The following is a 26,637-nucleotide window of genomic DNA, read 5'->3' as shown; positions in this document are numbered from 1 at the left end:
TCTGTCTTTGGGTCAGGTCATGGTCCTGGGATCCTGGGATTGAGCCTTGCGTCGGGCTCCCTGCTCAGCAGGAAGCCTGCATCTCCCTCTCCCTCTACCCCTCCTCCCTTTTCATGCTCTCTCTCTCTCAAGTGAAAAATAATAGGTAGGTAGATAGATAGAAGCTTTGACTTCTGATTATTTTATAAATAATTATTTTTTCCTTAAAAGCTTTTGTCTATTCTCTTATTTTCCGTGTTCTGAAATTTTTCAAGAATATGCTTCGTTTTGGCTCTCATACTAAGCACTAGATGTGCTCTTATGATCAGAAAAATTATTTCTTTCAATTGTTGGAAACTCTAAAAATAATTTCCCTCTTATTTTACTTGCTCTTTCTTTCTGGAATTTCAGTTACTGGGATTTGTGTATCCTGAAATGATCCTCTAGTTTTCTTAAAATTTCTCTCCACTCTTTCTCATATATTTTTAATACTTCTGGGAGACTTACTCAATTTTATATTTTAGCTTTCTATTGAGTTTTTATATCTGGATGAGATACACACACACACACACACACACACACACACACATATGTGTATTTATTTATTTATTTATTTATTTATTTATTTATTTATTTATTTATTTCCAGGAACCTTTTCTGTTTTCTGATTTTTTCTTTTTTATACCATGTTATTCTTGTTTCATAAATACAATATCTTCTTTTATTTCTCTAAAGATACTAGGTATTTTTTTCAGGTTTTCAGCGCCGTGCATGGTCTCTGTTTCCTACACACTGCTTTTCTGCCATGATTTTGACCTCTCCCTTTTACCTCATAGACAGTCCTCTAATGCCTTGTGCTCCTTGTCTGTCCTCTTACCGTCACAGTGGGCCACTGTGAGCTGCCCGGAGCCACAGGACATGCAGGAGGGCCTGTCAGTGGGAGGCATTATCCTGTGTAGGCTCATTTGACTCTGCATTTTGGGGGGAGCCCCCAGTATCATTCTCTTTAGGAATTTTCTCCTTAAAATCCCTATACATGGTGGCTGGCATTTCACATTTGCCAGAGAACAACCTTCCGGAGTAAAAGTTCTGTTTTTCCAGTTTACAAACTCAAATCTATATAAAAGTGTCTAGTATAGCAGATAGAGTAACCAAAAACATTAGATCCAGCCTTTTTCCTCACCGCTTTGGTGCAGTTTTTAAGTTGGTTCCATCACATACTGATGGGGAATAACAAGGAACTAGGAGCTCCTCCAGACCCCGTGAAGTGGGGAGACATCTTCCCTATGAAGCAGGAATGCTGAATGGATTATTTTCTCCTTTTGGGTTGAGTTCTGCAAAATCAGAAAGAGATTCAAAATGGCTCCAATGCTTCATCATATTCTATATAATAGTGTCACATGTATTATTTATTTTACAAACATGATCTTACCCTATGCCATCCTCTCCACTTATTAATTTTTAGTGACTCTTCCCCTTTTGGTCTTAACTGTAAAGGTCTTTTTGTATTTGTCTGCTTCCTCCATTTCTGAGTTTGTAATTTCTATTTGAAAAACTCTCTTGCCTTCTTTGAAGAAAACACCATAAAGAAAGAGTTGTAACTAGCAAGCGATAGGCCACAATGACACACAGAACCTGGCTGACCTAAAATGCTGATCCATTTAACAGGTGCCTTCAGCTATATGTCCAGCAGTTTCCAACAGCTTCAAGACTTGTGGAGCTGATCTTACTTTTCAGAATCAGTGTGAAAATTGTGATAAAGGATTTCCTGAGTGAGCCAGCAAGCCCCTGAGAGCTCTTACCATAAATTGGATTAATATTGTTTTGAGGGAAATGGCCCAGGAAGATGACACCCAACTTCTAACTCTGTCTAATAAACCAGAGAGCATTTGTTATTCTAAATAATTTTAATGCTGAGTAAAATCTCAGGATTTCTTAATCAGGATCACCAATATTTTAAAAATGTCATACCCCATTATCACTGGAAAATTAACTTGAGTTTAAAATCATATGCCTAGGAACAAAGTTTGTATACACTTAATGGATGTGCTTAAACAATAATTATATTGTCCTGTTTGCCTTAATTGTCTGGTTAATGACCTTACCAGTCCACTGGTAAGGACTTTGCCTGAAGTCCCCAGTGTCTCTTTCTCTGCTAGGTCTACTCTCGTCTCTCTATCTAAAGATATTCAAATGAAATTGTTTTTTCAATAAGATGTCTCACACCATTCAGTCATTCACCAAATATTTTATTGAGTGTCTCCAAGCACCTAGCACTGTGGCAGATCCTAGGGATAAAAGGATAAGCCACAAAGGCCCTAACTGCTGCCTCTGTGGACCTCACCATCTAGGGAAAGGCAGGCATTAACCAAACACACAACTAAAGGTGTCATTACGCAAAGTATATCATTGTTTGAAGATACATCATAAGGGAAACTGAACTAGGTTAGAAGTTCACAAAGCAAAATACGGGATGTCATCTACAGGAGTTGTAGGTGGTCCCTAGGCCAAGGGAAGGGGAGAGGACCACAGGAAAAAGCTGGCTCCAGGTGAAGGAACACCCTGTGCCAGGATGAGTTTGGCACTTTTGAGGAGAAGAAAGTGCAGTGTGGCTAGAGCCCAGGGCCAGAGAGCAAATTGTGTGAGTCCAGACTGCAGGGATGTTGGGGGTCACCACCAAGTAGGGCTTTGCAAGCCAAAGAAAGGACTTTGGTTCTCATCCAAGAGGCGATAAAAAGTTACGCGAGCGTTTTCACAGGAAGCAGTGCCACACGAAAACATACCGTGCAAAGGCACCTCAGGCTCACTGAGGGGAGCAGAGTGAAGACTGGAATTTAGGGAGACTGGTCAGTGACATAGTGTTGTGGTCCAGACAAGAGGTGATGAGTGATGACAGGAGCTGGGACCAGTGCCAGAGCCACGATGTGGTGGGCGAGTGTGAGGAAGGGCGGTGCTGTCCACCTTTTGTGTTGTAGAAGTGTCTGGGTGATGGTGCCATTACGGGGGCATTCAGGTGGGGGTTGTGACTGCCATTTTGATGTAAGTGTGGAGAACTCAAAGGTTGTATGTGGGCCATAGATAGAAATTTGAGAAACATGGTATCTTGGGCAAGCAAAGCCCTGGTTAGCCCAGTGTTTCTGTAGACATAACACATCCCTGCCTCAGCCTCCCTTGGAGCTATCTGGTTACAAATGCAGGTTTTTAGAGCCATCTCAGAACTATAAAATCAGAGTTGGTGGCAGTAGACCCCAAAGAATTTTTATTTTTTAACAAGTGCCCCAGGTGATTTCTTAAACACTCTATATTTGAGATCCACTGGCCTAGAGACTGAGATGGCCCTGAGGAACTCCAGCATTTATTGCCTCAGTGGAAGAGGGTGGGCCTGCAAAGAGGTACCTACTTGAGTTTTATTCTCCTTACTCACTAAAAAAAATGTAAAATACAGCTCAGGTTTCCCTTTAGAGCTGACTATCTATCTAGATTAATCTCACAATTCACATAAAATTAACACTCCTGCTCCCCAAGGTCCACACAAAAGAAAGTCAGCTGTGATACATGTGACTTGTACTGAGCACCTAGCTTGGGCCCTTGTCCTTTGTTTCACGGGCTCCCTTCCCTCCCTCTCTCAGACATTGACCTTTTGACTCATCCCTTTCCCTAGAAAGACAGCATTTCCAGTGAGCGAAATGTCACATTACCTTTGCTGAACAGGACATTTCAAATAAAATATTAGCAATAACAATTACCTCTAAGCCACTAATCCCTCTGAAAGCTACTTTAAACCACCAAAGGATTTAAGGCAATTCCCTGAAAATATCTCCGGCTTAATAGATTATGGTGCTGGGCGATGAAATATATTGGCTCACGTAGCCTTAACTTGCATTATGTGGCATTTTCACCTATAAAAGAAAGGTGACGTGACACAAACTGGTTCAACTATTATTTAATGTAAAAACCAGGTTCTGAAAATCATCATCATCATCATCATCATCATCATCATCATCATCATCATCATCCTGCAGCACACATCCCACTGTATGACTATTTCCATGCCCAGGGTGTCATTGGAAAGAGAAGCCACTAGAATACCAAATATTCAAATACTCACTTCCCTGGGGCAGGTTGGCAGTTTGCTGCGGCCGGCATGCCCAAGAGCACGCTGAAAGAATGCTCTCCCCGGCAGAACTGAGGGGCATGGGTTAGCGTGGTTGACCATAACTCTGAGCTCTGATCCTTCAGGCGGGTTTCCTTTGCCACAGCTGAATTTCTGAAGATGGGCCTATGCTACATACAGCATCGTGCTTTCTGGAAAAAAATGTGGTGTGTGAGACCCTACTTTTAGAATACTTTTTGTTTTTAGAGATGAGTGAGTGAGCCAACTTTGATAAAATGAAGACATTTCCCCTCCATGCCCTAGTCAGTCAGTGACCGGGCCACGACTCCTGCCCAGACCTCTGTCCTGGGGAGGTATGCCCGCCCCGCTAAGTTAGGCATCCAACAGTGGCCATTTATGAACTCAGACTTCACCAACAGAGGCTGAAGGCCCCGCAAGCACAGACCCCCTTCTTGCAGAAATGCTTCTGCAGTCGGTTGGTGGTGGCTCACCTGATGGTCATTTTCTTGAGAGCACAGCATACAAACAAGTATCTCTCGCCACCCATTCTCTGAGGAAAAGCCGAACCCAGCCCTTTGTGTCTTCATCACTCCCCATGTGGTACGAGACAGGGTAGATGGTTTAGCTACATTATGTCCTTACATGACAGATGGGCAGCATACATCTTTCCTTGTGTAAAAATGTCACTGCAGCTACAGATAGAGTTGGTGGCTGAAAATGGAAAGTGATGCAGATTAGCATTAACCTAGCGGGACAGGCAGGAACTTGAATAAAACACACAGACCCACCTTCTAGAGTGGTTGGTCTCTGATCCTGACGAGCAATTGACAGGCAATAGGGGGAAAGTCAGAGTTTCAAGAATCTGGAGTATTTCCACGCGGTGGATATTTAATTCACCATGATTTTTATCTGTCCTGAGGAAATGGGCTTGAATTTGAAAGGCAGTGCAACTTTTGTAGGTTTCTATATAAAACAGATTGGAGAGACTATAAACAGTTAAAAAAAATTTTTTTTGCAATAAACCAAAGCGTATTCTTTTCCCTTAATGATTTCCTAATGAAATTTTTAAAAATATAAATAGAAGCCCTAGAAATTTCTTTTCCCCTCTCATATAAAAATGTAAGTATTATGGGGCGCCTGGGTGGCTCAGTCGTTAAGTGTCTGCCTTCGGCTCAGGGTGTGATCCCAGCGTTATGGGATCAAGCCCCACATCAGGCTCCTCCGCTGGGAGCCTGCTTCTTCCTCTCCTACTCCCCCTGCTTGTGTTCCCTCTCTCCCTGGCTGTCTCTATCTCTCTCTGTCAAATAAATAAAATCTTAAAAAAAGAAAAAAAGTAAGTATTAGCGTTTTCATATCCTTGGTGATCTATTTTGAGTGATAATCATAGTGATGTATCAGTTTTATTCTAATACCAATAATTAAGCAAGTATAAAAGAAACATTTCAGAGAACCTGTCATTCTCTGGGGAAGTTTAACACCAGGATCTGGATGAAGCAAAAGGGTGTGACGTGTGAGGCCAGCTAACTGTTTTTTCCTACTTCCCTTTCTAAATTCCTGTTTCATCATTTTCAGTGTTACTTATAAACAATAATAATTCACATTGATGATAATATGGTTCAGTGCTAACATCTTAAAGACAAAGTTTACTCACTTTATGTAGATAATTCCTAGGGAAACTCCACCTAGGGGTGAGATTTAACGCGTTGGCAGAGTTATTTCATTATTTTCACTCACACTTTTTTGCTTTTAGAAGTAACTTGAAATATGAAAAGAAATATTAAATAATCTGCTTCTGAAGAGAAAGTTGAAATGTGAATACAGATGTTACTAAGTAAAACATTTAAAAAATAGTGCAAGTTTTGAAAGTGGGCAAAGGACATGAACAATGAGGAAGAAGTAAATAGGATAACTGAACAACATGAAAATGTTTAACCTTACTTTCTAGAACATCTGAAAACTAAAAGCAAGAGTCTACTCATAGGGTATAGAGCCCGTGTGTGTGGGAGCAGTTGCAATGTGACAGTGTGTGATGCTGGTGTGGGCTGGGGAGCAGGAGTGCTCCTACATACCGCTGGAGAGGGCTCGTAGGGACCCTGAGACAGCGCCACAGTTGCAGCCCGGGCAGTCGACTGTAGAGCCCCCTTGTGACTATAGGAAGATGGAAAGACTTGGTACATACTCCAGAATTCCAATTAACAGGACTGTGTGACGGATGAAATGAAGGTGGTGAAGAACGAGAGGTAATTATGGAGTAAGAGTCTACAGTGATTCTCAGATTCATGATGTGGATCACAGCGTGGATGGTAGCGTCATGAGGCAAGAAAGGGAATATAGTTCCTAATTTCCAAAGGCTTTCAAATCTTTCAATAAAGAAAACCACACACAGGAAGGACACCTTTTAGGGTGCCACCGTGACCTGCTACTTGAAATTTGTATCTCTACCGCTGACCCGCTTCCTATGACTATTGACAGATGGTGTAACTTTTCACAACCTCCAATATATTTTGTGTTACATTGTTTCCCAATAATAATTGTTTCCCCTTCTCAGTTGTTGGGACGTAGGCTTCCTATGACTGTAGTAAGGCAGCTGTCCCTCCCTTGTAGGAATCCAGACGGCCTCAGACACTGTACATGACCATTGGAGGTGTACCACACAAGTTATGGAGGGAGGCAGGTGGGAACAGGGATCTGGCTATAGAAAAACTCCTCTTTGTTCTGCTTCCATCAAATGCAACCAGTGGCTTACCCTCTCTAAAGAGTACTTCCCTCTTCAGTAAAACAGTTCTCTTCACACACACCCCACGGAGACTTGTGAGAGAGCCGTGCAGTGGGGAGCAGTCCTCTTGGTGCTTCGTTCTGTTCTGGGATCAGAGATGACGTTCGCCAGAGAGGTGAAGCCACTGGTTTCCAGCCATTGGCTGTGTCCTATCTGTAACCTTTAAGTCTTCCTGGTGGTCTGCCAAATCTTGATCTGGGTAGAAAATTGCCTTTTCTACAACGTACCATCTGAGCAGACAATTCAGACAGTTAACTGCCTGATGGAGCATTTTGCTGAGTGGATTATGTGGCAAGGTGTGGAACTGGGAACAATTTCACCATACAGTAGACTAGATGGAAAAGAAAGCAAACAGGCAAGTCAGCACCAAAGAAAAGATCGTGTCCTGAAATACATGAAATCTTGGCTCTGTGGTTGGAGGCATACATATAATCATCGGGCCACTTTACTTGGAGTGACATTCTGCTTAGGGTAAACTTTTCATATTAAAAGTATAAAACTTTGGGTACCTCTGTAGCCTTTGGGAAATGCTGTCATATGGTGGTAATGACCAAAGTTTAATCATTACCAACTTACTCCATTTTATTTTCGGTCTTAAAGCTCTTCAGTGGTGTTGCCCCGAATCCCAGCATTTGGAAGAGTTGCCTGAACAAAGAGATTGGGACTCAGGGTAGTAAGTGCTCACTTCCGATCATACAGCCTGAAGTGGCAGAGCTGTCATCCCAGCAGGCCACTCTGACTCTGGGCCAGTTTCCTCAGCAATCCCATATGTAAATGGGATAGACCTTTCCTAGCATATGGTGCCTGGAGTGTAGGTTCCCTAGACTCTAAATTCATTCTCTTTGGGGAGCCAACGTGTCTTTCTTGAGTGGTACCTTGTCATGGAGGAAGAGGCAGGCTCTGGAGAAAACTCTGCCATCCGCTCACTTTCCCACCTTAGATGCCTGGGCCACATAGAGTCTCTTTCTGCTTTCTTTTCTCTCACGTTCTTGGGACCTAGTGTCAGTCTCGTCTACAGAGAAATCCTCCTTTGCACCTTCAGAATGTGTCTCTTCCTTCTTTATAGCATATTTTATCTATTTATCTTTTTATATATTTAAGTTTATTTATAATAGACATTAAACGGATCCATTATAACACAGAGGCTCCATGCCTGGCAGTGGTCCCATTAGCTGCTTAAATGTCATAACCAAATACCGAAAGGACAGGCAACAGGTAGATTCTGTCTGGATTTTTTGTACAGGTATTTTATTTTACCCAGCTAACATATGCATATATATTTAAAAAATCAAATACCCCCCAAGGGCTTATCACAAAGGGCAGTTTTCTACCCTACCCCATCCCACCTCCTGTTCTCCTCCTGCACAACTCCTTTACTTTCTCCCCATGTTGGTCACCTCTGTGTTCCGAGAAATATGTATGTACTACTTTTATCAATGTTAGTTGTCACCTAGTAGTCTCTTCTTCCAGTAGATGAGGATTAGCTCTCTCTCATCACTAACCACCTCTCCTCTCTCCCATCCTCCCAATATAGTTATTCACCAGTTTAGAATAAATCACTTCCATTGTTGATACAATTCTGCCCACATAAATACTGTTCACTGCACCGTCAAGTATACTATGACTGCACTTACTTTCCTGATCAACTTTTTTGTTTTCCTTGAAAATTTCATTTGTCTAACTAGTTTACTAGCACCATCTGGAATCTACATATTACCATTGCCTGAATCCTGCTCCTGGACTGCTCCAGCCTCCCAGTTCATTTGGAGTTAGTCACTCTTTAGACCAGTGCTGTTCAATAGAATTTTAGCTATTGGGCACTTGAAATGTATCTAGTGCAATGGAAAAACTGGAGTTTTCACTTCAAAAATTTTAATTGGTGTGTTGAATTCATTTGCATTTAATTTCATTATTAAAATGGTTGGATTGAAATCTTTCATCTTGGTATTTGTTTTATCCCATTTGTTCTTTTCTCCTCTATTTCTCCTTTTCTGGCTTCTTTTAGGTGAATTGGTTATGTTTTAGTATTGACTTATATAACTCTTTCTGATTTTATTTATTTAGTGGTTGATCTAGAAATTACAATATATATCTCTAAGTCCTCAAAGTCTCCCTTCAAAGAGTATTTTATTTCTTCATGAACAGTATGGGAACCCTAACAAGAGCTGGGTTTATTTCTCCGCTTGTGCCCTTTGTGCTAATGCTATTCTTATCCTTTATTTTAACCCCCCAGAAGGCATTGTAATTGTTTTGCTTTAGCTTTCAATCGTCTTTTAAAGCAATTTAAAACACACACACACACACACACAGATACATATATACATTTAAAGATCCTAAAAAATAAAAACCTTTATAAATATTCCTAAATAATTTATTTCTGGTATTTCTAAGGATGTGGCATTCCGTCTCTGAGCCCATTCTGTTTTCCAAGTCCTGTGCGTGTGTGCATGTGTACGTGCGTGCGTGTGTGTGTGCACATGTAGTGGGGAGATGGTGGACGCCCAGCTGTGGCATTCTTTGTATGGAATGGGGGATAGATTTTGAGCATTGATTTCTCTTGACACTAAAGTTGGACCAATCTTTATACTTTTGGCCCCCCACCCAATGATGTGGCAGAACCCGCTCCTGCCAGCCGGAGCCAGTCATGCACATTGCTTCTTATTCAATCCCACATTTAGTGATGGCATGTGGACACCTTGAAATTGGCCATTGTGGTGTATTTCCATTACAAAAATCAGTAAATGCTATAAATTCAGAATCTTTCTCTTTTCTTTTCCTTCTTTCACGCTTTTCTTCTTTTTCCGAGAGGTGTTTGTAAAACATTGAGCACACTGCTGGCCGCACCATAGTCTCACCCTCTACTGTGCCTGACACTGTGCCATGATGTAGGGAGGGGGATGCCTGTTTCTGGCCCCTACCCCCATAAACACCCTGGGCTCTGACCGCCCTTCCCTTGCCGTACCTGGCACCTTCCTTCATATGCTGGGGACATCCTTCTCTTTGTCCTTGTGGGGTTATTACTATTTGAGTATAGTGTCTATCGCTAATCGAATCATCTTTGTCTAAAAAGCCCTATCTTTGTCTTTAAAAGTAGAAACTTCAAGAAATCAGCAACTTCAAGAACTCAAGAATGCTTGGTAATGAATCGGGCCCAATACCCAAAAGTTCTAGTAACCTTCACATTGGTCCAGGTTACTTTTTAATCTTAAGGAAAAAAAAGAATGGTGAGCAGCTATTTTTCACCTCTAATGAGAGAAAAATGAAGAAAATTAGTCTTTAACTACAGTATGAATTATTTAGATGTCAGTAATTTGATTCAAGTTAGCATGTATTCAGTGAATACTATGTGCTACCCAGTATGCTAGGTGCTGAGGAGACAGGAAGGAGCAAGGCAGACATAGCCCAGCCCTTGCAGAGCATACAGTAGAGCAGGAAAGACAATCAGGTAATTTAAAATATCTCTACGAACATGGTGCCCGTTAGAAAAGGAAGAGTACTGTCTACCCTAAGAGCACATGATAAGTTTAGTGTAATCTGGGGTTCAGGGAAGACTTCCCAGAGAAAAGGATGCTCTGACTGAGACTTGAAGGGTGAGGAGCAGCATTCCTTTGTGGCTGCAAAGAACAGAGATCTCATGGCTTGTTTAAACAAAGATGTAATTTATTAAAGAACATTAGGTAGCCTACACAATCTTCAGGAAGGTCAGAGAACCAGGATTGGAGACTATGAAGCCATAAATCACACCCAGATTAAACCATCAGCCTCCTCTTGCAAGGACCCTCCCGCTCCCACAGGCAGAGGCTCTGGGCTGGAACAGCCGAGCTGAGGCGTGGCCGTGCTGACACTCCACTCTTGCCGCTGCTGCTTCTAAAGACAGATTGGACAATCTGTCTTCATGTTACCTTTTTAGAAACTTAAACCTCAGAAAAGGTGTGTTTTGCCAGGGCTGAGTGACGTGAGTGTATCCTAGCTCCAGGCTGAGAAGGCTGCAAAATTGAGTTTGTTCCATCTGTTTTGAGTTGTGGGTATCAGAAGATGGGAAACTCTAAAACATGGAATCTTTAAAAGGTACTTAGTGGCCAAAAAGTATGAAAAATGTCTCTCCTAAAAAGCCACTGTTGCTGGATTTCTAGTGATACTGTTTGGATTTGATCTGTATATGGCTGCCACTTCAAAGTGTGAGTCTCTTAAAGGTTTTGCATAGAAGCACTGCTCTTAATGCTAACAGTGCTTTCTAGAGATCACAGGGCTGAGCCCCCACCTCTTAGAAAGCAAATTGTTATTTCTTCCCACCATAACAGAGGAGGCAGGTAGGTCCTTGGGAGGTCATGTGCCCTGCCTTAGCTCACACAGCCTGTAAGAGGCAGAGCCAAGACCAGAATTCTTATCTTCTGGGTGTTCGCAGCCTTCTAGCAGGTGGTTTGGCACCACTGGTGAGGGGTAGTGGATGTACGTCATACGTGGAGGCAGCAAGTACAAGACCAGTAGCTTAGGTTAGGAACATGGCAGTGGAGATGAATCAAAGTGGGCGGACGGTAGAGATGGATAGGTGGTAAAATTGGCAGGGCTTCGCAGTGGAGAAGAAAGCGTTAAGGGTGGCCCCCAGTTTTTGGTTGATTAAACCAAGGGATGATGCTTTTTACTATAATAGGTCAGAGTGTCTGGCATGGGAGTGAAGGGTAGGCAGAAGAGGTGAGGAATGGAGAACATGATGTGCTCACTTTGAGATATGTCCAATTTGAGGGGCTCAAGGTACAGCTTTATGGAGATGTTAAGGCATGAAGACACAGCTTTTGGTATTGTTGACATGTTTATGGTAACTGAACCAGGAACATGGACAAAACCACCCAGGGAGAGAGTATAGATGAAGAGGAGAGGAGAGATAGGGCTTATCCCCAAGGACTTGTAGGATATGAAGGACTGGTGAAAGACAGCAACATGTGTAAGGAGCAGGGGAGTGAGCCCAGGGAAGGTAGAAATCAAGGAGGAAAGGAGCCCCAGAGAACACAGCTCCATCCCCCTTCCCTGAGATACTTGTTTAACTCATCTCTAGGATCAGATGGGCTATTATGGTTCCTCTTAAGTGTGAATGCTTGTGAGGTGGGGGCTGGATGTTCTCTTTAGGTCTTTAGAGCTATATTTATGAACCCAATGCTGACATGTGGGCTCAGTAGCTGTGTAGTGATTTGTTTGGCTTTCGTTTCAGTTTCAATTAGCTTACTGGTTTTCTTTTTTTTTTTTTTTAAGATTTTATTTATTTATTCGACAGAGATAGAGATAGCCAGCGAGAGAGGGAACACAAGCAGGGGGAGTGGGAGAGGAAGAAGCAGGCTCATAGCGGAGGAGCCCGATGTGGGGCTCGATCCCACAATGCCGGGATCACGCCCTGAGCCGAAGGCAGACGCCCAACTGCTGTGCCACCCAGGTGCCCCAGCTTACTGGTTTTCTAAGCCTGTGCTCCCAGCCCCAGAAAATGAATGTCCAATGAATAAATAGCCTTTGATAGACAAAAAAAGAGAGAGAGATACATAGAATATATGTGGCTCAAGACTTGATGGGGTCAGAATTAAACTTTAAAATATTCTAGGGGTGCCTGGTGGCTCAGTCAGTTAAAAGTTTGACTCTTCGTTTCTGTTCAGGTCATGATCTTGGGGTTGTGAGGTCGAGCCCACATCAGGCTCCATGCTCAATGTGGAGTCTGCCTGTCCCTCTCCCTCCCCCTGCTTGTATTCTCTGTCTCTCTCATTCATAAATAAATTAATAATAAATAAAATAAATAAATAAAATGTTCTATCCTTTTTGGAAAGCCTAGCAAATCAGGATGACTGGTTTGATTTCCATTTCTATCTGTGGCTTATGTAAACTCAGAGAAGTTGTTCAACCCCTGTAATTCAGCAGCTCACTTTGCAAAATGAATATAGTATAACCATGTTCTCTTGGTTTAATGAGTGAATGTCTAGCAATATAAGCCTCTTATAGCCAAAATGGAAAAATGCAAAAAACACAATTTTGAGGGGCACCTGGGTGGCTCCGTCAGTTAAATATCCGTTCTTGGCTCAGGTCATGATCTCAGAGTTGTGAGATCGAGCCCCGAGTCTGCTTGAGATTCCCTCTGCCCCTCCCCCAACTCCCACTCATGCATGCATGCTCTCAAATAAATAAATAAAATCTTAAAAAAAGTTTTTGATTGCTTTCCTTGGAACTGGGGTCTTTATTGTAGACTTGTATAAAATACACAAGTAATAATCTCATGTTGTTAGGTTATATGATGAACCAAAGACTGGACATCAAGGGTCAAAATGAGCTATTTTCCATCTGTCAGACACATTAAGAAGTTCAGTTAGAACATGGCCTATAGACTAGGAATATAAGGACACTGACCTGTTAAGTAGTTATCACATAGAGCACAGAATGTGATGTAGATTCCATTCTACCTGGATAATTACATGAAATTTAACATCTCTCACTGTTTTCATGATGGAAGAGAATTGCTAGAGTTTTCCAAGCCATAATTTCCACGTAACACAAAAATTAGAGTTGCATGCTTTACTGCACTTTGGGGGACCGTTTCTAGGCTGAGTATTTACCAAGAAGCATTTGAAAGTGTCTGGTCTTGCAGATCCCAGAAGAGTTTACAGCATTCTTTCCTGACTTTCTCACCCCAGAACACTATTGCATTTCATATTGATTAATATTAGCAATATCTTATTAATACAATTTTGTTTTACATTATGCCTTTATCCAAAGGGTCATGCACAGTATATCAGCAAGCCTCATAATTGCTGGAAGAAAGAGAAACTATATTTTTGATTTATTTGAATAAAGAAAATGAGGCAGTGGGAGGACAAGTTCCTTGTGTATGTGCTTTTGTTTATGGATAAGCATCATTGTGCAGGCTTCTTTATAAAGGAGAAGTTTCATAGTGAGAGAAGGTGCTGGAATAGGATTCTAGAGACTTGGTTCCTCACTCTGGTTTAGCCACTACCCATCCAAGTTCCTGGGGCCACCAAGGACCCTCCTGTGAGTGGTACAGGAAGGTGAAATTTTTGACCCCCCCCTTTCAAACCTAGACTCTTTAAATACTTATGCAAAAGTTAGAGGAAAGGGTGAAAACTAGGTGTGGGAAGACAGAGAAGTGTGCACTCTAGTCACCCAAACATGTAGCACATTTGTGCAGTTTCTTGGCTCCATCTTCCTTAAAGGCAGTTTTGTGACCCTGTTTGACATCACAAGTGCTCCTTGAGGTTGTCAACATCCCAGACCCATGCAGCTCATCTTCATATGCCTTCAGCTTCCATAAATCCTATAGAGTCTGGGAAACATAGGTCCCTGCATCGTCTTACACCTCCAGGGAGGTAGTTAGCACTCTGTACACTGCCACCCAGGAAATGCCCAGGCCTAAACAGGGGACTTAACCTTACTGAGTCTTGTTCTCAGATATTTCAAACTGGTATTAACAGTGAAACTCTTGTTCAAACAAAATCTACATGGAAACCAAGCCTGTGAAACACATAAAAGCTGGAGAAGGAGAGAGAAAGCTGCCAGAAATCCTCTTGCTCCCTCCCTGTTGTTGCTCTTATATTGTGGGAGGAGGGTAATAAAATCCTAAATAGTCTGTGAAGCATAGCTGGAAATCACTGAACTGGACTCTCTGTAGGGTGAATCCAGCTCTCACATTTTATAATTCTGCATGACTCTGTTAAGGGACTTTGGATAAACAGGAGGAGGGCAAAGAAATAACTGGAGAGTTACATAGTGTCACACACTTTCCCCAACCTTTAGTCAGTCTATCTTTGGATGGTGATTGTCCATCATCACTGGGTTGATCTCCAGTGAGGGAGGGGAAAGAAGTGGTGATTCCCTTCTCTAAGTCAAGGGAAGGAGAGAAACCCTAAGAGAAATCACCCAACTACTCAAATATGGGGGGTTGACCACAGTAACCCCTTCCACTATAGTGGGACTGTTGAGCATCTCCTTCTGAGAGCACTGGGGCTACAGAGCCCTGAGGCTGCTGGAGTATACAGAATTTGGGAGGATAAATGGCAGCATTCCCAGGACTCGCTCTGGCAAGCACCCGCATGTTTCCCCTGGGAGGTGTGGACACTGCGCAAGATGACGGGGCTCAGGGCTTTTGCTTGGGATCCCTCCAACAATCCTATCCACAAGACAGTGGGATGCACCACGTGTATACAGTCTCCAACACTGCCGTCCATAATTCTTCCCCTGTCCGTCAGCACCTCCTGTCAAGAGGCAGAGTTTATTTCCTTTCCCCTGGAATCTCAGCTGGCCTATGATTTGCTCTGACCAACAGATTTTGTTGGAAATAATACTGTCCTCCAGAATCCTGGGAGCTCCTGCTTTTGATGTCTTGAAATGGCTTGAAAAAGCTCAAGTTAGATTGCTGCAGGGTGAGAGACCAAATAGTTTCTGGAGGATGAGAGGCTACCTTGAACATTCACCCTCCATGAGGCTCCCAGCAGAGAGCAGCTGCCTGAGTGACCTCAGCCTATACCAGCAGGAGACCACCACCTGAGCCCAGACAACCTACAGAATTCTAGGAACTAATACATTTTTGTTGCTCTACTGCACTAAGTTTTGGGGTGCTTTGTTTCACAGCAGTCAATCACTGATACAAGGAGAGCAGCAGGCTGGAGGAGAGGAGAAAGCCCTGTCAGATCTCCCCTTGGAGGGGACTGTGCAAGGGGAGGACCCTGTAGAACACACTGTGCGGCTGATACTCATGAGAATGTCTCTTTCCAAAGAGGGACGTGTTCTGTGGTCAGGATTGCAACAACACCTGAGCATTACATTAAAGTCACAGCAGAACAGCAGCGAAAGCAAACACTTAAATAGCATCTCTTCTATTCCAGGCACTTCTCTAAGTGCTTTACATGTATTTTTTCCACTTAATCTTCTGCGGCGTCTGTTAAGGAGGGTTCTATCCCCATTCCATTTTACAGATTAGAAAACTAATGCACAGAGATGTTTAAAGTTTGTAATCTTTAGAGGTTAAAAGACATAGCCAGTATGTCTAAGAGTTTCTAACTCCAAAAGCTGTACTGAACAACCGCAAAATAATACTGCTTCTCATAAGGACCTAAGTGTTTAACAGCCTGGTTGATTTATTAAAACATCATAGGATAACATTTTTCCATTTTTAATACAGAATCCTGCTGTACTTTAAAAGAATGAAACATCATAAATAAATGGGCTCTTCTCTAGAAGTGTAAGATAAGCTCAGTAACTGAATGTTATAGAATATTGTATTAGTTACCTGCAGTTGCTGTAACAAAGCCCCCCACAGACATAGTGGCTTAAACAACACACACATATTGTCGTACAGTCTGGGAGGCCACAAGTCTGAAATCAGTTTTACTGGGGCAAAATCAATTCGTCAGCAGGTCCAAATTCCCTCTGAAGGCTCCAGTGGAGAATCATCTCCTAACCTTTTCCAGCTTCTAGAGCTGCATTCCTTGCATTCCTTGGCTCATGGGCCCTACCTCCATCTGTAAAGCATAACATCTTGCTTCAGTGTCACATGACCTTGTTCTGCGTCAAATCTCCCTCAGCCTCCCTTTTACAAAGATACTTGTAATTACATCTAGGGCCACTCAGATAACCCATGGTAATCTCTCCATCTCAAGAAGCTGCATTACATCTGCAGTTCCACATAAAGTGACATTCACGGGTTCCAGGGATTAGAATGTAGATACCATTGGGAGACATTGTTCTGTTTCTCTTAAATAATAATTATATGATCAGTATAATTCACCACATTAATAAATATAAGGAAAAAATAATTGCATAAATTCTTTAAAAAAGCATAAAAGTCAATATTCATTCTGGATTTTAAAAAGTGATTAATAAAATGGGATAGATAATTTGTTATGTTTCATCAGTGTTAATCCAAGAGACAGCATCCTCCTTAATGGGAAACCCAAGGACATTGCCAGGCCCAAATGTCATAAATGGAGTCTTTTCTATGATCATAACTATTTATTTTGTTGGATGGGACTGGTGAACACAGTCAAAAGGGTAAATGTGTAAAAACTGGAAAAGAAGGGGGAAAACTATCATTATCACAAGTATATGATTCTCTACCTGGAAAATCCAAGAGAAGCAACTGAAAAATTATTTGAAGAAATGGGAAATGTCAGGAGGTATAAAACCAACGTAGAGAAATAGTCTCTATATGCACAAAAAATATCAGTTAGAAGAAATAAAGGAAGAAAACACCCCCAATAAAATAGCAACACACAAGAAACATATAAGATCTATGTAAAAACATTCATGTGCTTCTGAGAGGCGCAAAAGAATACCATGTTCTTGGAAAGAAAGGTATCACCTCATAATGATGTCACTTCTCCCTAAGGTATCATAGGAATAGAATGCGGTCTCTGTGAAATTACTGACAGTGGTTTTTGCAAGTTAGATAAGGTGGTGGTAAAGTTCAAATGGAAAAGTAAACAAGCAAAAGTATTCAGGGAAGTTTTTTGAATTTATTAACTCCATCGGACAGATTATAAAGATAAAATAACAAAAGGACTTGAATAGAAAAATCAATGAAAAAGAATAGAAAGTACAGACATATACCCAAATATAAATTTAGGAGTTGATAAAGGTGACATTTCGACTCTGGTATAAAAAGATGGAATGCTCAATAAATGATGTTGGCACAACTAAGTAGACATCTGGAAAAACAAAATGAAACTGGATCTACACCTCACATGTTAAGGATAGATCCCAGGTGGAATAAATATTTAGGTGTTAAAAAAATAAAACTGTAAAAGTACTAGAAGAAAACGTGGAGAATTTCTGTCATGTCTTCCTGGGGCAGGCTTTTAGAGGTATGACAAAATCCAGATGCCTTCAAGAAGAGATTGTTCAGTTCAACCACAACAATTAAAAATTGTTTTGGCAGGAGCAAAATGATATGACAAGCACCAAACTAGGAGAACTCTTTGGAGGTTATAGCTAGTTTTCCTAACACATGAAGAATTGCTATACATAGCAGATAAAAATTAACAAATAGATAAAAGGGGAAAGGATATAGTCAAGTCACAGAAAAAAAAAAACCACATATGAACACAGAAAAAAAAACATATATTGAAACATATAAAAACATATTTGCAAGAAGAAAAGTAGAAATTTAAACTACACTGAGATTGTTTTTCACTTACCAGTGAGATAAAGATCAAACATCTTACTGGCATACAGTATTAGTGTGAGTGAGAAAAATAGTCATTCCCATACATTGCTCATTGGAGTGTAACTTCATATAAGCTCTACAGAGAATAATTTGGCAGAATCTGTCAAAACAATTCATACACATACTCTTTGGTCCAGCATATCACCTCCATCAATTTATCCCACAGATATACATGTACAAAATGATGTATACAAAAATGTACTAGTTACAGAATTGCTTGTAATAGCAAAAAGATTGGGTATTACCTAAGTATCTGTCAGTAGGCAAATGATTAAATAAAATATGGAATGATAATATATTGGAATATCGTACAACCATAAACAAGAATAAAGAATCTTCTCATGTACTGATATGAAATACAAAAATATATTGTTAAGAAAGGAAACAAATCAAGGTACGCAATAGTGTATATGGTGAGCTACCATTTCAGTTTTTAAAAGGCATTTAAAAAGATTAACCCATGTATTTATTTGGGTCTATTTATGGTGTCTCTAGAATGATAACAAGAAATTGTTAATTTTGGTTGTCTCCGGGGGAGTGACCTGGGTGCCTGGGGACAAGAGTAGAAGGTAGAATTTATAACTTTTGAATTTTAAAAACATTTCCTATTCTTAAAAATGTTTTAAGCATCGATCTTTTAAAGAAAATGAATCATAGTTATATAAGATCCCCCAAGTTACAGTACAATTTAGGTACATATGTAAGTTAAATTGAATTGGGACTCTTTCTCATGAATTTGCTAGTTTTTAATCATGGCTTCATCTCATCAGGGTCTGTCTCTGGGCATGAGAAAGTGCATTCTTGTATTTCATCCTAACCCTTCTGGGCTTATTTTGAACTAGTCTATGGAGCAGATTCTTTGCCATCTGTATGGGAGACCTCTGTATGGTTTTTTTTCCGTTTGCCTCTCATTCCTTCTACTTCCTGACTCTTCCTTTCTTCATATTGATATGGAAAACTTCAAGCTTATTCATAGCTCGAATAGTTTTATTTTGGAATTTTAAACTCCTGCAGCTTCATAGCTCCCAAATGTCTCATGTCTAGGTCTGTTCCCTGCTTATCCTAGAAAAGGGTTTAGGTTGCTTTTGCTCTGCCTCCCAGAACCCACATTTCTTGTACCTGCCAGGGCAAGAGAAATCAGACTCTTCTTATTTACCTGTGGGTCTTCCTATGACTAGTTGATTTGACTAAGGAAGGATCTACTTCCAAGTTCACATAGTTGTTGGCTGGATTTTTTCCTCACAGGTTGTTGGACTGAGGACCTTGGTTCCTTTCTGGCTGTTGGCCAGAGACCACACTCAGTTTCTTGCCACATTAGTCCCCTCCAGCATGGCAGCTTGCTTCATCAAAGCATGCAAGATGAGGAGGCAGTGAAGAGATTCTGCTTATTTGGAAGTCAGTCTTTGAAACCTAATCACAAAAGTGATACCCATCACTTTGACAGTATTTCATTAGATTGAAGCGAGTCATTCCAGGGGAGGGGATTACACAGAATGGTAGGAGGTGGGAGTCAGCGGGGGCCATCTTGGAAGTCAGCCCCACACAGTGGCAGTACAGATTTACTCAGTACTTACCTACACACCTTAACAAGCTGGCGGTGCAGAGGTGGCAGGTGTGAGGAATTGTCAGTGATGTGTCAGGAAACCTGTTTCAGTAAAAATTCACTGTCCTCTCTTTATTGGATGCAGTTTCTACTCTTCCTTCACGGAGCCCTATTCCTCATTAACTAACAGGTAATAATATGGTCAATTCTCCTTCCTTTTCTTCTGTTATCTCTGTCCTTTCTCTAGTAGAGGTGCTAATAACTAGCACAATCTCTCTAAAATTAAGGAGTCAAAGGAAAATAGAGGAGCAAAGGAGCTGCATAATCTATTTCCTTGATCATCAGCCCTTGCTAAAATGTGATTCTTTTTTAAAAAGTGAGAGCCAAGCAGACCACCGCAGCACTGCTCAAAGAAATAACACTGTAAGAAAATACAGAAATGATAAATTTGCTATTTTTGTCATCACTAAGTCTTATATGCCTGGTTGCAAATGACATACACTGTTAAATTATAAGGGGGGAATGAAAACTTTCTGTTAGTCTTTTTTCTAGCCCCAAATAATATGTTATAAGCCAGAACTTTCTCTAAGCTTGTATTGTTCAAGTATCATACCCATCAGTAACAGGAAACTGTATGAAATTGTTTCTGTCTCTTTAATGGTTTTAATCAAATGTGTTCTTCAGATGGAGGCAGCAAAAATCGAGAATATGTTTTATTTGTATTCCAACCCATATAATTTTTTAAAAACTTTTCCTTGTAAATTACATAATCTTCTCAAAATTCCCTATTTTTCTGGACATGGGTTATAACAAGAGGAATTAGAGTACTAATTCCTTTCCCCTACAAAGCATGGAACTCTCATCCACTTTCTTGTTTTGGACGTATAGTATTATCTTTACCTTCTAGATGGAAACAGACCTAGTGAGTGAAGGGCCTGGACCAGAGCCATACGGCTAGGGAGGGAGCAGGAATTCCAACTTGGAGTTCGGGGCCCAAGGCCTAGGCACAGAGGCTGGTTGGCTAACCTATCTAAACAGCACGGATAAGCACTCAGCAAAGCTGGTGTTTGCTTCTGACAGCAAGAAGTGTGTAGGGGGAGAAAAACTGGACTTACACAATTCCTGCTTCTCCTCTTGCAGCTTCTGATGACTTCTCCTTCATATTTAATGCCTGGAGAACTTGAAATGAGCTCAGACCTTTCCACACCAGGTCCTCCTTTTTCCTCAGACAGGAAGAATGTCTGCTCACCCTTCCACACCCCCTGATCCCACACTTAGTTCCCTCTCAGCAAAAGTGTGGCTCTGCATTTTGTCCCACAGCCTGATCCCCAGAAGATCTATTATTACTCTAAAGAAAAAAATTACTATCAGCCTATTGCAAATCCTGTAGCAACCCACCCCACCCCCAGCCAAACCAAACAAAAAGCATATTAGAAAACAGTAGGCACTCTTGGGGTGCCTGGGTGGCTCAGTTGGTAAAGTGACTGCCTTCGGCTTGGGTCATGACCCTGGAGTCCTGGGATCGAGTCCCACATCGGGCTCCCTGCTTGGCAGGGAGCCTGCTTCTCCTTCTGACCCCCCCCCTCTTTCTCACCCTCTTGCTTTCTCTCTCTCTCACTCTCTCAAATAAAATAAAATCCTTTAAAAATTTTTTTTAAAAAAGAAAGAAAACAGTAGACGCTCTTGCCTGCACTTTCAGAAGAAATGGGGGAGACAGTTTGTTTTCAAACATACAACTTGGGCACTATGGAGGGTGTGATCTCATCTAAATGGCTCTCAATTTAACGTGTGACAGGATGGAAATTCAGGAGATTCTTTTCATTTCCCAAAGACATACTTATTCTTTTGGGACACATTCATGGTTTGCTTTTCCATAATCATTTCTGACGTATTACTTATCAGACTCCAAGTTCCCTCAAAGAAGGGAATTAAATAGTCAGTCTCCATTAGAAATGCTCTGAACGACCAAACAATTTTAAGAACCGTACTCTAGCTGGCACAAAAAGAGACATGCTGTAGAATCAGTTCCACAGTTTAGAACTATCACAAGCTCTAATTATTAACATAACAATATATGAATAAGGCAATGATTACAAGTAATTATCTGTATAAAATAAAATGAAATAAAACTACACAAACTTGCGCAGAGATAGCACCTTTTACCAACAAGAAAAGACCAATTCTGTTTACATACACACAAGCATACGCACACACATAGACCCAAACACTCACAGACCTCAAGTGGATTGAACAGAAACTCTCCATGGAAGCTCTGCAACGTACTCTTGCACTGGCATCTCTAAAGTGAAACTATGGTTTTCTGTGGATACCACCTGGTGGCTCAGAAATGAGGCATCAACCAAAAAAAAGTTGTATCAAAGTTGCACTAAGAAATAGAGAGCACCACATCCCCCATGTGTTCTAAAGCCTCCAGTCTCTCTTTACCTACATCACTCTTTTCTACACCAAGAGGAGATAAAAACTAGCCCTGTGCCCACTCTTCTCTTAGTAGTCCCTTTTATGAGACAGAAGCTCCTCCCACACCATGTAAAGTAATCGATAGCAAAGCTGATTGTGAGCCAGAACTCCAAATATTGCTGGGAGAATTTGTGGGGTCCGGATAAGAAGGGAGTTTCTCTGATGTCATCTTCCCAATGAGGCCAACTTTTCAACACTTATCCTAAAACTGCGACACTGGTGTACTTCTGATCCCCTTATTTTACTCTTCATTTTCTTTCCATAGTACTCATAGCCTTCTAATAAACCATGATGCATGGCAGAATATGCCACCCCAAAGTAGGCAAGTTTGGCATAAGGATTATTTTGAGCTGAAGCCAATTTTTAGAAGAAGAAATGTAAGAAAAGGTCTCTGTCCTCCCACTATTTGCCTCAGCAGGGCATAAATTTGTAAAGATGTCTCCCCTCCCCTCCCTATCAAAAAGGACAGAAGTTAATCACCAGAGATAACTCTACACTCGTATCAGCCCATAGATAGCACCAGAGGAACTTACCTAACAAACTTCACTAATTAACCTTTATCTTCCATTAGTTATCCCTATATTTATCTTCTGACAATTTGCTACCCTAAAACTCAAAGTTCTTTTCCTTTGTCTTGTCACTTCCCCAAAAATGTATTGTTCTTTGTTAAGATGCTATACAAGCCTGAGTTCTAACTATTCCTTTGAGTTACTCATCACCAAATACTCCCTTCTATACATATGATGCACATGTTCATAAACTTCTGTTTATTTTTTCCTCTTCTTAATCTGTCTTCTGTCAGTCTAATTTATAAAACCCCACCCAATGAACCTAAGATGGATAGAAGATAAAGAAATTTTTTTATTTCCTACAGCTGGATAATGAATGTATATATTAGATTTACTATGTATTGTTTCTCTTTCCACCTTAATCTAAGACCCACAAGGGCAATGATCTTGGTTTGTTTTGTTCAGTCATATATTCCAGTGCCTAAAACAGTGTCTGGAAAAGTTGTCATCCAATAAATGCTCGTTGAACGAAAGATGATTTGCAAATGACTTACATTTAGCAGGGCTTATCTGTTAGCCTCTGGTTTGAAAGTAAGCCTCATAGTCCTGAGTAAGAAAGTCACAATGCTGCTGTGATTCCAACTCACTGCTCATGTCTCTGGAAAATGATTGTGAACTCTTTGGTGCATCAAAAACACTCCATGTAGGGAAGAATAGAAAAACACAGGAAAAAAGTGAGGAAGGAAATGGCCAGTTGGAGAGAGAGAGAGGAGTATCAAGTGGAACTCCCCTATTCCTCTCTTCTCTGGGTGAGCTGTCCTTACTTCCTGTTACTTGACTCTGTTTCCCTTAAGATAAGCTGTTTCATTCAGAGAAAGCTGTTTGCAGCAGCAATTATTGTTTTCACAAATAATGATTGTTTTTTTTTAAAGTAGGACTGAAGAAAAATTGATAGTGGAGGCTTAGAGTCAGATAGACATTTTTCTACAATTTCTTTTTGTAAATGTTGGGAAGGATAAGCAGGAAATACTTAAAAAAATGTGAAAGTGAATCAGGTAATATTCCTTTATGGGTGAAATAACAGAGTGTAGACCTAAATATGCATTTACTAGTTCCTAATTTGTGTATTATTTATAAGGTTTTAAAAACGTGATATTTTTCTTCTTCCTATTAAAATAGCAAAGATTAGGAAATACCTCAAATAGAATCCAACACAAAGTATCCTTTCCTGGCTATATCTGGTACAGTGCCAACCACAAAGTAAGCAAGTAAGAGTTTGTTGTGAATTACTATGCATGAGTGAATAAAGAACAAAAAATCTGTAAGAGAACATCAGAAGAGAAGCATATTAAAATAAAGACACTGAGATTCAACAGAGAAGTGTAAGGAGGAGGAGGAGAAAAGAGAAAGGGGAGAAGGAGAAACCACAGAAGTGAGAGAGACAAGTAAAAGATAGAAGACTGAACCTTCCAACATTCATTCTCCAGGTGGAGATTATCCTTAAAAGGTTGAGTGAGGTAGACAAATAGGGGTGAGCCCAGTAGATTTTCTCAAAGCTCAAAAGCCTAATTTTATGGGAAGAAAAATCATTTGATGTAGATGATCTGAGACTTTTTATTAAGTGCTGACAGCTAACAACACTCAGCCCGTGATTTATTCAGAGAGCTGGATGTAGCAAAGACACAAGTAACGTGGATTTCATGCTGCCCAGCCCTGAGTTTCCGTCCACACCCAAGGACCACTCTCAGCCCTTAATGTCCCCAGTCACTGTTCCCTCTCACTGAGCTGCCTCCTTGGGTTTAGGGTTAGTGGGGTCTAGTACTGGTTAGTAATCCTGCTCTTTGAATCTTCATTTGAAGGTAAAAGCCATGTACTTCATAACTAACTGTGCACAAAGGTGCTCAGCTCCAGTGTTGGCTTTCCAGTCAGAAAACAGGTTTCCTTGTGGAACTAAAGGGCCATCTAAGTCCTGGGAGAGTGAGGGTGACCTACTCAGTCACTACACAGTGATCAATTCTCAGTAGTTTCCCTTCGTCTTCCTGTCAGAAGGACTGGCAGATAATGTGCAGAAAATTCAAGGTAGTCCTTAGATACCTTAGATGAGCTAATTTCTTCTTTTATTAATTCTAAAACCCACTCATTTTGTGGTCATTTATTTTCCTTTGTTGAAAAACAAAAACACCACACCTTCATTTATATGTACTTTCAACTGAAAGACCCAATAGCTTATTTTTCTTCTCTCAGAAATGCATCATGGGTGTGAATAAATCTGAGCTCGGATCTGACCTTTATCTTTACAATATAACACGAGCACAATAATAATTTATAGGACTCAGTCCTAAGTGTGACATTTCAATGAGCCTGGTAAATATCATTACCTGAAGCCAGCAGCCCACTAGGATACAGACTGAGAGGCAGGTGGGTGAGGGCATTTTCCAGAGAGGAGTCATTAGTATGATGGTAGATATGATCCTGAAATCAGCAAAGGTTTCACTCATCAGAGCTGTGTTGGTTAAAAATTGACAGTAAGGTAGAAACAAAACCAAGGGGGGAAGGGGGTGAAAGGCTTTCATTTAGTTGAAGAACAACAAGAACAAAAAAATCCCTAGCCCTTGCTATGCAGGTTGATGGACCGCTGAACATCCGGATGCATGAATAATTGCTCAGGTCTTCCTTTTCTCTCTGTGCTCGGAGAGGGAAGGTCAAGGAGGTCACACATGCTATGAATGGAGCAGAATCTCCCAGGGGGTTGGGGTTAGGAAAGGAAGCAATTGGGGAGGAAGAAACAAGGAAATGGACTGATAGTTCTGTCTATCTTCAAAGCCCAACCAACATGTAAATCATGAAAGGTCTTTGGCATCCAATCTCACTCTGCTCTGGGAAGGCAGAGCTATCAAATATCCTTTCTTCCCACCTTCCCAAACTCCCAAGGCTACTTACATCTGACTTTTCTAGAAAACATACCTTGTCACATGACCCCAGGATTTCATGAGCCACCTGACGGGCAGGTCACTCCGGGGTGTTTTTGATCTTCCCGTCTCTGAAAATGGAAGCCTCTAGACTTGTGAGAGACCAGTAGATGCCCCTCAGCCTGGCTGTTGCCCATCAGGTTCTTTTTCATGCGGAAGGAAGTGTGGACACCTTTCAGCAAGTGGAGCATATTTAGCAGTGACCTAATATATATGCTTCTTCCCATTTTTGCCTATTTGCATCCTGTTGCAAGAGGCACATTGTCACGCCCACACTTCCCATGTCTTGTCAGTTTATCCTGTCCCCAGTGTAGAGTGGCATTTCTCCCTGTATCACATCAAAGTGATGTACAGAAAGCAGTTTCTCAAAAAATTAAAAACAAATGCTAAAAACAACAACCCACAATATGTTCTGCTAGAATTTTGTGCTTTAATAGGGAAATCACTCTCCCAGGGACGAAAGCCGTCCTTGTGTTACAGAGAAACCCCCTTGGTTCAGAGGTTTCTCCTCTAAGCCAGCTCTGCTCCCCACCCCCACCCCCACTACAATTTCAAATCTCAGGCTTTGGTAGGCTTCAGCAGTATCTTGACAAAATTCTCCTTGGTATGGGAAAGGAAAGTTTGGTTTTTGTGAAATACGTTCATACCCTCGTCTTGCCCATAACCAACAGATTAAATACACACACATATCACTTGCTGAGAGTTCCAGCTGTTTAGATTTTCACCCAAACATGTGAATAAAAACCGCAGGCAAAACAAGTACTGTCTCTCATACCTTTTATGGATTAACAAATAGCCCTTACCCTGCTGATGCCCGTTCTTAATTGGACTGTGCTGTGAGGAGCAATTAAGCCTAAATGGCCACTTGCTGAGAGCTGAAGAAAGAAATGCCACAGCTTGAGGCATCTGCATTCTCCAAATAGAGCACATATGCTTTACTTTGGTGCCCATAAAAAGAAAAAGAAAAAAAAAAGAGAGAGAGAGAGAAATTTACTTTTTAGTCCTTTTAAAAGTGAAAAGGGACCATTGTTTCATGAAGTAGGTAGAAATAATTCAAGGA

The 26,637-nt window shown here is 41.0% G+C and overlaps 2 long non-coding RNA genes across 6 annotated transcripts in view; one reads left to right on the top strand and one right to left on the bottom strand.

Annotated features, from left to right (window-relative positions):
* The window catches only part of LOC148110083 (uncharacterized), a 202,159-nt gene that overhangs the window by 52,774 nt on the left and 122,748 nt on the right, over positions 1-26,637 (top strand). The gene's annotated exons all lie outside the window — the stretch shown is intronic.
* On the bottom strand, positions 628-26,510 carry LOC123790161 (uncharacterized). Of its 3 annotated transcripts, XR_006779024.2 has the most exons (7): positions 25,573-26,510; positions 24,987-25,080; positions 6,840-7,200; positions 4,882-5,056; positions 4,585-4,804; positions 4,088-4,284; positions 628-1,313 (listed from the first exon to the last, which is right to left on the bottom strand). It is a non-coding gene; the product is annotated as an uncharacterized LOC123790161 (long non-coding RNA). The 3 variants fall into 3 exon arrangements; XR_006779022.2 differs by having other exon boundaries at positions 4,585-5,056; XR_006779025.2 differs by lacking the exon at positions 24,987-25,080 and having other exon boundaries at positions 4,585-5,056.

The sequence above is a fragment of the Ursus americanus genome, chromosome 5, assembly GCF_024610735.1.
Source record: "Ursus americanus isolate L20-20 chromosome 5, mUrsAme1.1.p, whole genome shotgun sequence".
Classification (NCBI taxonomy): domain Eukaryota; kingdom Metazoa; phylum Chordata; class Mammalia; order Carnivora; family Ursidae; genus Ursus; species Ursus americanus.
Note: the sequence above shows the minus strand (reverse complement) of the source record. Positions and strands in the feature narration are given on the sequence as shown.